Here is a 13,941-nt window from a genome sequence, read left to right as displayed (position 1 = left end):
AATCATGCTTCTGTTACATGATAAATTGTAATTATTTCCAGGGCCAATGTGGATTTCTTTGTTTTGCAAACAGGTGTAGGTCTCTGTGGTTACCCAAAGTTTTCCCAGGGTGTCCATCCCTAGACTGAGCTGTCATTCCCAGAATAGCCCATCTCCCCATAAACATGTGGCCCATGCATCTCACACACATGGAACCACAGTTATGCAAACCCACACAGGTGAAACTAACAACCAGAAAGCAATAAAATGCTGACCCAGTCACAGTGAATGGGAATTATAAAATGCTAAACTCTCCTCTAGGAAACGTTGCTGTCACAGCCCTACAGTCCTGAACAGGTTTGCATATTCGCTTTTCCCACCTACATCCATTCTCATTATGTCTGCATCTCTTGCTTCCCCTTTTGTCCAGTACTTGAAATTGCTGCCACCTGCTCCCTAATGTTGTCAAAATCACTACAAATTTTATCAACAACCTCTTAAGTGACAGACATCTGTCAGTTCAGGGATCCTCTTGAAGCACTGCAAGGAAGACCATTCCAACACCTATTTATATGCCTGATTAATCTGTTGCTACAAACACTTTACATACCTATGTCCAACATCAAGAAAAACTTCAAGAGTGTATGAATTTATTTTGTACACTGTGGTCCCTGGAGTGAGAGAAATTTTCAACTTTCCAGGTCTGTGACATAGGCAAGTCATTCAGGATCTCCAAACATTAATTCCTAAAATGAGAATTAATGCTAATAATGTTGTAGTGAAGGAAAAATTAGTTACAATATTACAACACTGCATAATTCCTACTGAATGATTTTTATCATTTTTTTTATTTTTGTTTCATTATTAATACCAAAAACAGGATGATTTTGGTGTTACCTGTCGCTGTCCAGTGGGACATAAAGACACATACACCTCAGATTGTCATGAAGGAGCCTTTTTTTGTATTCAGATAACACCCTCTATATATAAGCAGTCTCATGCATAAGCAATTTCGATCAGATATATCCACCCAATCCTGGTAAAGGTCAAGCAATCATGAGCTCAAGCATACATGTAGCCAATTATAATAGCTTTCTGTTTTTCTCCAGGCATACCAAGCACACCCTTTGGCTCCCTGCCAGCCCACATCTTCCCCTGTTTGTTTATAAAAAGACCGTGCCTGTCTTAGGTTGTCCATGACAGAGCAACATCCTTATCTATCATCAGAAAATGAAGCTTATATCTTCATTCCCTGTCTTAGGTTGGTATGAGCTCTTCACGAATCTACCCATCTCTGACTACCGGTCTAGCATAGCCAACCTTGGGGGAAGGTTCCCACATAACCTGCCAAGTTGTAGAAGCCATTTGGGAAGGGGGCTAAGTGAGGAGAAAAGGGTATAGTAGGTAACCCTAATGTGGAATTAGTGGTAAGAATAGGAGGATATAGATTGCAAGAGTTGGTAAGGGGCAAAAGGCAAGGCCACGCCTTTACTAACCCCCATAGGTAACGCAGGGCTGCTCCATTAACATGGTAAGGGATCATCAACAACAGCAGTTGGAGAACTTCCTCATCTTCTTGTTGTCCTTAGTTTTCTATTGAGGAGGCCTTGACCAATCTTTCAGGCATCCAAATTGGCGATTGCACATCCTGCGGGAAAACACAAACAGATCCTTGGGTCCAGATTAATACCAGATCTGGGCCTTTCCATTGTCCCAATAGAATGTCCTTCCAGAGCACTTGAGGTATATGTTTTTTATTAGGCTCTGAATGACTGTCAGCAGCTGATCGGCCTTCAGATTTGAGATTTTAAAAATTTAAAATGAACAAGGCAACAGATAATTTGTCTTTTGGGGACCTGTATGATGCCTCTATTCCCCCTTTTTGTTTATAAAGCATGTTTTAAAGTGTTAAATGGGCATGCTCAACAATTCTTTGTCCACTAGGATTATAGGGAATTCTTGTGACATGTTAAATACCAAAGGTGTAACAAAATTGTTTAAAGGTCTGGGACATATATCCAGGACCATTATCTGTTTTAATTTGTTTGGGGACCCTAGGATGGAGAAAGAACGTAAACAGTGTGTTATTACATCTTTGTTTTTTTTTTTTCTTCAGCATGAGCAGAGGCCATAATTAATCCTAAAAAGGTATCTATTGAAACATGGAAGAATTGTAGTTTTCCAAATTCTGAATAATGAGTTACATCCATTTGCCAAATATGATTGGGATGAAGCCGTTTTGGATTTACTCCTAAGGAGGGGTTAGGAATAAGAGTAGCACATTTAGCACAAGACTTGACTATGTCCCAAGCTGTTGCCTTAGTAAACTGATAGCATAAACATAGAGTAGAAGCATTTACGTGAAATTTGGAATGAAATTTTTTTTTTTGCATTTTCAAGTGCATGAATGATATAATGGTCTCTGTTGGCCATGTCTGTTAAATCATTGTGTAAACTTAGAAGACCTGGAAGGCCAGTATGAGCCCAAACATGCCCAATAAAAAAAGGGCTTTTTCTATCCCAAATAAGTTTTTGTAAAGATTGTAAATACTTAGTGATGGTGGAAGTGAGGGAGAGCAGACCAGTTTATTCTAAATTTTGAATAGCATTAACAACGTATTTGCTATCAGAGAGTAGGTTAAAGGGCTCATGGTGGGTTCTGAATACTTCTTTCTACAGCTACTAATAGTTCTGTTTGTTGTGCAGATAGAGTATTAAACAGCAATATTTCTGTAACATTATTTACAGTAATAGCACCCCTACCATTTTTTGATCCATCAGTAAATATGAGGGTAGCTCCTATAATAGGTTCTTTTTGGGTGACTTTGGGGAAAATTATAGGATGTTGACTCCAAAATTGGAGAAGAGGATCAGATGGCAAATGATTGTCAAACATAGCACAAGTACTAGTAAAGACTATAGCCCATGAATTTAAATTATTAATAAGATATTGTATCTGATCAGTGGTATAAGGAGTAGTTATTGTCGAGGGATGTGACCCAAAGGTGGAAAGGGATACTTTTAATGCCCTAAGGATTAATTTTGCCACAGATTCAGTAAACAAGGATAAGACCTTGTTAGGGGCATAATTCATGTGAACCCATAGAATAGGACCCTTTTGCCAAAACACTCCTGTGGGTAACTTATTTGTGGCCAAGACAATGAATGATAAAGGCTTAGCTAGGTCAATGCAATCAAGAACCTTTTCACAGGACTCTGGGGGCAGTCCATTTTTATGTGTCCATATTGCTTACACCAATAACACTGTTGGCCTGGGCAGGAGTTGGCATTGCCTCTAAGACTCTGTGCAAGTACTGCAGCCATCACCTGACCTTGAATAAAAGCCTCATTAATATCCCTACAAGCCTTTAAATAGACTCCAAGATCTTTGTTTTTCCAAGGTCTTATTGCTCCTTTACACCATTCATTTGCTTGCTTGTATGCAAGCTGTTTGACTAAAGGCATAACCTGGTCTACATCTCAAAATATACGTCCTGCTGTTTGAATCAATCTGTCCACAAAATCAGCATAGGGTTCATTGTTGCCTTGAATAAACTTAGATAACTGTCCTTGAAGATTGCCAGCACCTGAAAGCATTTTCCAAGCTTTAGTGGCAGCAGCACTAATTTGTTGATACACACCGGGGTGGAAATTAATCTGATTACCTTGCCCTTCATATGGTCCTTGGCCTGTCAGCATGTTTAGATTCCATTGAGGATTGCCTGCAACTGCATTATGTTGGGCAGTATCAGAACATAACTCCTGGTTGGCCACCTTCCACATAAGATATTGTCCCCCAGATAAACATGCTTTTGCTAAATTACCCCAATCAGTCAGAGTAAGATTTTGACTTGCAACCTTCTCTAATACAGAAGTGGTAAATGCAGCTTGTACTCCATAGGACATAACTGCCTCTTTTAACTGTTTTATTAATTTTATATCTAATATTTGATGATATCTCTGATTGTTTTGATCTTCAAATACCGGGAATATTGGGAACACTGATCGAGATTCTACATCAGCCCACTGTCTGGGGGCCACCCCTTTGCAGCAAGTACATGCGCCCCTACAACTTGGAAAAGAGTGGTGATCTGGATTATATGCCAGAGAATGCTGTGTGGTAGGGGCTAAATGCCACTGAGAGAACTTCTTTTCTAGCTCTGTCTCAGATAGTTCCTGTTCTCAGAGTCACATCCCTGTTCTGAGTCTGAACATCTACTTTCTCTTTCAGAAGCTCGACTTGATTGTTCTTCTTTTACAATATCTCTTGTTCTTCTTTTCTAATATCTCTTCCCCTTCTCTTAGCTGTTCTTGAAATTTTGGTTGTTTGGAAGTCAGACAGAAATGAACTAATGTTCATATAGGCAAAGTACCAAGAGGGAGAGGGGTTTTTTCATTTTGTTTACGGAGGTCCTATCCCAAACTCTCCCACTGAGGGACAGTAAGGAGCCCTTCTTCTAAGAACCAAGGACAGGCTTCTTCTATAGTTTTAAGGAACATCCATGCAGTTTTAGACTTTAACAGAGTTCCATTTTCTCTTAACAATGCCTTAAGAGAGCCTTCCATGTGAATCCATGAAATTTCCAATCCCATGGCTATAATATGGCCTCTCTGATCACCACCAGAACAACAATCAGAAACCAAACAAGAAAAAGTAACAAAAATATTAACACAACTAACACCTTACACACATTCATTTACTACAGGACGTCCTTTGCTGTCTCTTGGGACAGCCTTCTGTTAAGTACCCTCACTAGGGAAGCCTTCTGTTAGTACTGTAAGGCCACTGTTTCCTCAAATAGGGAAACCTGCTAGCTGCCTGCTAGTTGACTGTGCTAGTGAAAATTTTCTCCTTTATTACTTACCTGAGTGCTCACCATTCCCCATATGGGCCACCAAATGTCGCCGTCCAGCGGGACATAAAGACATGTACTCCTCAGATTGTCATAAAAGAGCTTTTTATTTTTTTTGTATTCGGATAACACCCTCTATATATAAGCAGTCTCATGCATAATCAATTTCAAACACATATGTCCATCCAATCCTGGTAAAGGTTAAGCAATCATTAGCTCAAGCATACATGTAGCCAATTGTAATAGCTTCCTGTTTTTCTCCAGGCATGCCAAGTACGCCCTTTGGCTCCCTGCCAGCCCACAGTTACCACTGTTTATATTTTTACTGCATGATTTACAATTTAACTTTTTCTTGCTACATAAAACTGCACACAATTGTCCTCTATTATTTCCAGAATTAACCAATTAATTTTCTAGGACAAAAAGATATGTTTAATACCTACTAGAGACTTACAGTGCTGAGAAGCAAGTGAATATTCTTTGAAGTAATTTTTTGATTCCCTTTTTTGAATGATATTTATTGGTTTTCTACTAATTTACTATGGTGTTAAAGAACTGTCTTCTCTACTCCCAGTTACTGATGCTTTCATGGTTAACAAGCTGCACTCATGCAGTTCTTCAAACTGACTCTGTTCTCTCCACACTGCCTATGCACACCTGCTCCTTGGTGCTGTCTCTCCAGCCCTTGGGTGAAATCCAGGGTCCTTTTATGTCTAAATAAGGAAAAATCCACTGGTTACAGTAATTACATTGCTAATCCCAGGTTAATAGACAAAACAGGACACTGCATTGAAATAAGAACATTCTCCCAGGAACAGTCAGGCTTGCTGAAATCCTGCACATGCAAGCAGGATGTAGACTTTTCAATTGGCATTTGATACATCTATCTTCTCCACCAGACCAGCCTAGTGATTGTGTCTTCTGACCACTTCAAGTCCAGCAGCTACCCTGAGAGTAAGAGAGGAAGAAAATATATCTTGATGGATGCTGCTCTTCCCTGAGCCCACAAGGATGCTGTCTGGACTGGACATGTGTTCAGAAGGGGACCCCTTCAAGGGCATTCCCTGCATTTTCCAGGGCCCTGCTCCTGTAAGTCTTCTGGCTGGTCCTCACAGCTTTTGCTCTCATGGGGGTAGAACTCTTGTTGTCACCATTTTTTCCCAACCTCAGGGCTCTCAAGCTGTAGTCTAACTTTGGACCCTCTGGTGGAAATGCACTTATTCTCAAGTCAGCCTCTTCAGTGTTACTGGGGACTGTAGGTCACTTTACTTCTAGATGACTCAAACATGGTAAGAAAATGGTCTCTGATCCCCAAATGTCAGAAGGAACATAGGCAGATTTCACAGTTGGTTCATAGATTGGAACTATTTTAAGAAAAATGGAGAAGAGTTGATTTGGAAAAGCTTGCAGTAAAGAAAAAGAAAAAAAAATAAACGGTTCTAATGCCAGGTTGCACTTGGGACTAAAGAAGGTTAACCGCCTAACCATTAACTGCCTCACCACTGCAGGTTACCCTCAGTCAGAAAAGAGGAAGCTCCACCTGGAAATCATCTGATTGGCTGCATTCAGTACTTTTGACCACAGGCACGTGTTCAGATCAATCCTCAGCACAGGATTGCCTGAAGCTGCCCTGCTGTGATTGGCTAAGGTTTAGTTGCTTGGTTACAAGGGAATTCCTACAGTTAAGATAGATTACACCTTTTTTGCATATCCAGATAGGTTAGAGTTCACCATATATGGAGGACACTTTGGGACAAATTTTATCACCCAATTATGGAGACCGGCTTGGGGCAAATTTATTTCATTTTAACAATTAGCACCCTTTTGTTCATATTTTTAAATCTTTGAGAGAGTGACTAAAAATTTAATGTAGACACTGACACTATCTTCTACAATCATCAAAATAGGACTGCTTGAATTTAATACAGACTTCATAATTTCCCAATGTCAAGTTATTGAGATGAGGAGGACATGCTGGAGCATGGCTATATTCCTACCAGTTGAGAAACTGAGGAATTGAAAATTCAAGGCCAGTCTCTGGAACATCAGAACTGGAAGCAAATTCAGGAGGCCCTAATAAAAATAAAATATAAAAAATTTAAAAAAAAAACAGGAGATGTGGCTCAGTGGCAAAGCACTCCAAGTTTCAATCTCTGGTAATGCCACTGCCCCAAAAAGGAAGTTAGATATCTAAACATGACAAGTCCACAGGATGTGCCAGGACAGCAGTGCATGACTGTTTGAACTGAGTACAAGATGCAGTGTCCTCCACAGCCTGGGGAAGGTCATGTGTTCCTCTCATCATTATAAGAAAGGTGACACAACCTATTCACACAAGGCTCTGGGCCTCCAATTCTGTAATCATCATGTAAAATCCATTCTTTTACACCACAGAATTAACTTCTGATTCTCTGTTTTATGCCTGATGTAAAAATAAAAAAACACATAACAAATAAAATTAATAACATCAAACTTCTATTTTAAAAATCACATTCATTTGCTTGATTTTTCTCTTTTGAAACAAAATCACTTTTAGCTTTTAATTCACTAAAAACAAAAAAAATGACACAGACATAAATGTGAAACAATAATTGTTTAGGCAAAAATGCATAGTGGAGTAACTTACTAGAAATGCTTGAGACAAGAATCATTTCACACTTCAGAATTTTCAATTTTGAAATACGTAAACACATTTTACTGGCTGAACATCCCTAATTCAAAAAGACAAAAGTTAAAAAGTTCCAAAATCTAAAAGTTTTTGAGCACTGCTATGATGTTCACAAAATATTAAATTTGGGATCATTTTCTATTTTGGCTTTCAGATTGGGTATGCTTAAACTGTATGCAAATTATGGCATATGAACACTTCATAAATTTTGTCTTCATTCTCATGTCTTGAAATCCTCGGAGCTCCTGGGTCTGTTTCCCTCTCTAGTTCAAAAATACAATGAGAAATATCCAAAAGGATGCAATATATGATATTGTTAGCAGATCAAAAACTCCAAACTTGCATCCTAGAGGAATAGGTGCAGGTGGAAATCCAATGAAGGATGTAAAACCAGCAGAAGGGACATAGCTGACACTGGGGTCATCTACTCATAGTAGTTTTAAAAGGCAGTAAGAGCAAACAGGAGGGGCAAGTTGACCCCAGTGTACAGTCAGCAATGCTGCAACTGTAGCTTCCCCAGGTGGTTCTCAGTGGTGGCAGTTGGCAGAAAATACATTTGACAAACATTTTCTCTGTACCCTACTGGCCTTTTGAATGCAGCAAAAGATTTCAGCTTTAAGAAAGTGTTATCCTTTTTCATTGCAGGGAGGAATATTTCACACAAACACCTTTCCTCTGTGAAGCAGTGACTTCTCTTTTATGTCACCCAGTTCTTTCATCAAAAGCACCCAAGGGCACCTGCATATTGCTGGCACCTCCCTGGGTGAGGATGACACTCACGATCTCCTAAAGGGCAGAAGATGTCCCTGCACAGTACTCATTGGCATGAGGGGCTTTGTGTCTTAAGGGGTATACAAAAAGCTCCTGAGAGTGCTCTCGGATGTTCAGACTCTAGAAACTTGCTCTCTTTCTCTTTATTCATCAATATAGTTCATAAGGACATATAGTGTAGAAATGATGCTTTTTCTCCCTGAGCCGAGATTTTATTTTATCATTTTTTGGAGGAGTCACATTTCCTCTATTTTATGGTAATTACTATCAAATAATAATTGTATAGAGAAAGGGAACTCACTGGGATATTTGCACACATGCATACATGGCCCTCACACCACCTCCCCCAGCACCTTCTCCAATCCCTAAAAATTTTCTTCTACTTACAGACCTTTCTTTTTACATTTCCACACTTGAAAGAGAATGTGCAGCACTTGTCTTCATGTCTCTCTGTGTCATTTCATTTAACGCAATAACCTCAGTTCCATCCACTTTCCTGGAAATGATAGAACTTCATTCTTCTTTATGGTCCAATAATAGTCTGTCATGTATACGTATATTTATATATATGAAGAAGCTATATATATATGTAAATAAGATTGAAAATATTTACATATGTATATAAAGTATACATGTATATACATATATAAAATATATATGCATACATAGACATTCACCTATATACATGTATATGTATACATATATACATGCTCACACACACCCACATATGTGTAACCATATTTTTTTCTACATTCCCCTGCTGATGGACACCTAATTTGATTCTGTACCTTAGCTATTGTGAACAGTTCCACAATCATCATAGATATGCAGACATCTCTATAAGCAGACTTAATTTCCCTTAGATAAACACTTAGATCATGGACAGCTGAGTCATAGGAAAGCTCTATTTTCAGTTTTTTGACAAGCTTCCAATCTATTCCCAAAGTAAATATAATAAATTACACTCCCACACTGTATATGTGTTCCTTTTTATCCATATCTTAGTCAGTATTCATTAATTTTGATATGATATATATTCTAACCTGAATAAAATCAAATCTCATAATTTTGATTTGTGTTTTCTTGATGGTTAATGATAGTGAGCATTTTCATATGTTTATTGATCATTTGTATTTCTTCAAGAAAGTGTTTATTCAGATCATTTTCCCACTTTATTGGTTTATTTAAGTGTTTTTGAAATTTTTATATATTCTATACAATGAGAAAAAATAATTGACAGCCTACACACAGCCTTTTTTGTGGGAGACATCTCATTCCCGGGGCCCCCTCAGAATCCACAAGGACTTGGTCTTCCAACTTCTCTGTGGTGAACCAAGTCAACTTGTCCTCTCACATGACTCATGTCCCAACAACCTGCAAACCTGTTCCCTCCCATGTGAATGAGCTCACGTGAGGAAACTCCCTATCTCTCATTTTCTAGATTTTTGACTGCCTGGAGAACATGTTCTCTATTAATCAGTCACCTTGGGTTACACAATCAGCCAGGATGCAGCCCTTCTTTATCCTCCCCTGGACACAGATTTGGAACAACACCCCTCTGTGCAGCCAGGATGTTCTACAACTGAATCCTCACCTGACCCCAACAGTCTATTAGTTGATTTCATTTAATCTTCATATCACTAACTTCTTACACCCAGAGGAAAAACATTTGGTCAGTAGTTACTGTTAAGCTGAAATTCCTGAGATCAAGGATATCTTTCTGTCCTTTCTACCCAAATGGACTTATAAATCTAATACAATCTTGATCAAAATCAAAGAAGGCTTTATTTTTATAGAAATTAACAACCTGATTGTAAAATGTATGTGGGTCTTCAAATGACCTAGAATGGTCAAAACAATTTTTGTGGAAGACCTAAGGATTTATATTACCTGATCTCAGGGTTGAAAGGATAACGAAAGCTAGAGTAATCACAGTCATAGGATATCAGCATGAAGCCTGGCATACAGACCAGTGCAACTAAAGAGACAGCTCAGAAACAGATCCACATACAAATGGTCATCTGACTTTCAAAAAATATTCTAAGTTGATTTAATGGGAAATGAATGGTTTTTCAACAGACAATAGAAGTGATTATCCAAATGGAAAAATAATGACCTACAAATTTCATCTCACATCATGTGTAAGAAGTTGGATTGTGATCTGCCAAGATGGACATATAAGTCATAGGCTCCAGCATCTGCATGGATTTCAGGTCAGTCAATATACAGAGGAGAGAAAATCCTTCAAGTTGAGCACACTCCTCAGGATAAAGAATGCTGTTTGAATGGCTTATAGATACTCTGCAATTCCTGTCCTTGAGGTCAGGAGACATTATTTTGTTATAATAATCTTTGGTAGTAGTGGATTCTGAGATATAAGCAAGATATGTGATCTGCGCACACAAAGTTAATTGTAATATGTAACCTAGGTAACATGATATGACCCTGGAATAGATAATAAACTGGACTGGTTTCCAACGGAAGCCACTTTTTGATCTTTCCCATCTTGTATGCTTGCCTCTTTATTAACTCTCCCCTTAAGCCCTATAGCTGGACTCCAATTAACCTGTACAGGTATCTGTAAGAAAAGACCACATGCTTGGTTAAGGGACTGTCACAAAGACAATAAAATCAAGGCTTTCAAATAAGATTGTCCTGGTTTGTTGGGTAATCTCTGTATGCAATGACAAGTGTCTTCACACAATGAGGGGGAAATACAGATGAGAGAGGAGGAACACAGAAGATACCCAAGGAAAGAAGTGAGGGAAGCCTATGGTTATGCTTCCATATGCCCAGAATGCCTGCAGCCCAGCAGCTGAAAGAGGTTGAGAGGACTCTCCCTCAGAGCTGGATGAGGAAGCAGGGACCTGAAAACACCTTGATTTAGGTTTTGGGCCACTGTAACTGTGAGGCTGAAAATGTCTGTTGTAAGGAACCATCTTGTGTGTGATCATGTGTTACAGCATCAGCAGAAAAATAACAGAACGCACAAAAATTAATTCAAATATCTGACAGGTCTAAGTTTAATCAAGGACAATAATCTAATCTAGAACTATAAAGTTCACACAACAAAATAGGAAAAAGTCCTCATGAACATGGTTGAGGTAGGAAGTGACTTGTGAGAGAAAAAAATGAATGCTAACCATTAACAAAAATCAAAATAAATAAATATAAATTAAAACAATTTATTTTAAGAATACACCATGAGGGAGCAGCTGAGGAGAGCAGGAGGAGGTAGCTAGAATTTGCTGCTCTTTAGTGTAATTGGCAACCCATCAGGGATTCTTTCCCTCAGACACAAGTTAGAAGTGAGAGTTGAGGTAAGTGAGGCTGCCATTGCTGCTCTAAAATACTGAAAGGGAGAATGGATTTATCAGGAGTGAAAAAGAAGAGCTTGATAGGAGTCAAAAAAATAATAAAATGTCCAGCACTAGGGATCCCCCTTCTACCAAATTCAAGGACTGCTCTAAAGACAAAGGGACCACCAAGGACATGAGTGAGAAGGACCATGGCAGGGATAAGCCTTGGAAGAGTTTCAGTGCTTCCACTGGAAGCAGCAGCAGTACCAAGTCTCTATGCAGTTCCACCTTCAGCTCAGGATCCAGCAGCAGCACAGTCTCCAGCAGCGTCTCCAGCACCTCCTCTGCATCCAGGTTCTGGGGAAGCTCCAGCATATGCTGCTGCTCCTATTCCAGCAGCTCCTCTGGATCTCCCAGCCCTTTTGGGTGCAGACATGGCAAAGGTGATGATCCTGCTCCAAAAGTCAAACCATCTCAAAGACAAAAAGAGAAAAATGGCAGAGCCCTTCCCCTAAACTCAAAGTGAATGTTGGAAGCCTCACCAGGAATGTGACCAAGGATAATAACATATTTACACCTTTGCAAAATTAAAACAATTGACATGCCTGTAGAAAAGGTACATCCTCATCTATTCAAAGGCTATGCATGTATGGAGTTTTAGAATCAGATGAAGCTGAGAAACCACTGAAGCAGATGGATGAGATGGATGGAGGACAAATGGATGGCCAGGAGGTCACTGCTACTGCTGTGTTGGCCCCCTGGTCTAGGCTATGAACCACCCCAGTGATTCAGCCCTCCCAGGAGAATGCTGCTGCCACCTCCTATATGGCATAGGTTGCCCACACAGAGGAGGAGGAGATCTACTTTACAAGACACAGGTCCCCCATGAGCAGACAGTCCTGTTCTGCAGGACACTGCCATCACAGAAACCGCTCCATTCTAACTGCTCCAGATAAACAAACCCACCAAAACTCATCTATACCTTATGTTCCACCCAGCTCAGTGCTGTCACTTTCCTAGCTAAAGGAATGTTGGCAGGAAAGGACCCCTCCCTTCGTCCGGCTTAAAAGCCAGCAGTTGAGACCTTTCTTCTGCAGGCAGATCCTGGCTGCAGAAGTGCTGATGGTTCAGGAATGTGCCCATCGAGGTGCCTTGCTGTTTTCCCATTACTGTCTTTCCAGTGGCAGAGCTCACAGGGACGAGCAATCTACCAGGTGGCAGTGTGACCCAGACTCTTCATAGATGACTTGAGTCAGTCTGGCACTCTTGGTTACACCCTTTCTATTGCTGAGCTATGTCCACAGGAAGGGAGACCAAGCCCCATTCCTGTTAAGCCTAGTCTTTTCCCTGCTCTTGAATACTCTTCCAAACTCTAGGGTTGCCACCCACCTGTTAGATGCTACAAATGTTTCTGTTTTTCTACACCTTCCCACGCACCCCTACCCCACATTTCCCTTATTCCCTGAAATTGGTGAGCAAGTTTTGAGCCAGCTCTGCAAGATCACGACTGCCATCATGGTGGTCATGCAGGATACCTTGGAGATATGTACTGAATTTCTCCTCTTTCTTATTGTATAGTCAGTACTCTAAACTTTGTTTTGAGTTCTGTTACATAGTAGCAGTTTAGATAAGGTTGGGTTTGTACTTTTATATGTAGTGATGAAAATGTATTGAATAAATCTAGCATGAGAATGCAAAATAAAAGAAAGGAATGTAAAAGGTAAGCCAGTAACTGGAGGAAACGTCTCACAATACAGATACCTGACAATGAACTCATATCTACATGTACAAAGCCAACTTACCATTTTGTAGAAACAAAAAATTCTAATTAAAAATTAGGTATACTATTTAAACAGACCTAAATTTAGGAGGGAAGGGTACTTGGGATTGAACTCAGTAGCCCTTGAACATGGACCACATCCCCAGCCCTATTTTGTAATTTATTTGAAGACAGGGTCTCATTGAGTTCATTAGTGTGCCTGGCTTTTGCTGAGGGTGGCTTTGAACTCATGATACTCCTGCCTCCTGAACTGCTGGCATTAGAGCATATGCCACTATGTCCAACTAAATAGACAAAAAAATTTTAAAGAAAACATATGAATGGTCATTAAGCACATAAAACCCACTCAATCAATAAGGAAACACAAATGAATACCACAATAAAGGATGTCCATGTATCATAATTATTAAAATAGATCAAATTAAATATACCTGACAATACAGACTCATGATAAGAATACAGAGGAATAGCACCTTCACACTCTGCTGCTAGGTTAAAATTGTACAAATACTTTCTTAAACAGTTCAGCAATTTCTCTAAAATGTAAACATGGAACTATCATATTATTCACTATCCTATTCCTAGATATTT

General features: G+C 39.5%; 2 pseudogenes across 2 annotated transcripts in view; one reads left to right on the top strand and one right to left on the bottom strand.

Annotated features, from left to right (window-relative positions):
• LOC306642600 (thiosulfate sulfurtransferase/rhodanese-like domain-containing protein 2) overlaps positions 1 to 13,941 on the bottom strand; it is a 417,963-nt pseudogene that overhangs the window by 101,696 nt on the left and 302,326 nt on the right. The window lies entirely within an intron of this gene.
• On the top strand, positions 11,636 to 12,459 carry LOC306642604 (annotated as a pseudogene). Its single transcript has one exon. The product of its transcript is annotated as an uncharacterized misc_RNA (transcript).

This window comes from Sciurus vulgaris, assembly GCF_902686455.1.
Source record: "Sciurus vulgaris genome assembly, chromosome: 13".
Taxonomy (NCBI): Eukaryota; Metazoa; Chordata; class Mammalia; order Rodentia; family Sciuridae; genus Sciurus; species Sciurus vulgaris.
This window is presented reverse-complemented; position numbering and strand designations above follow the sequence as displayed.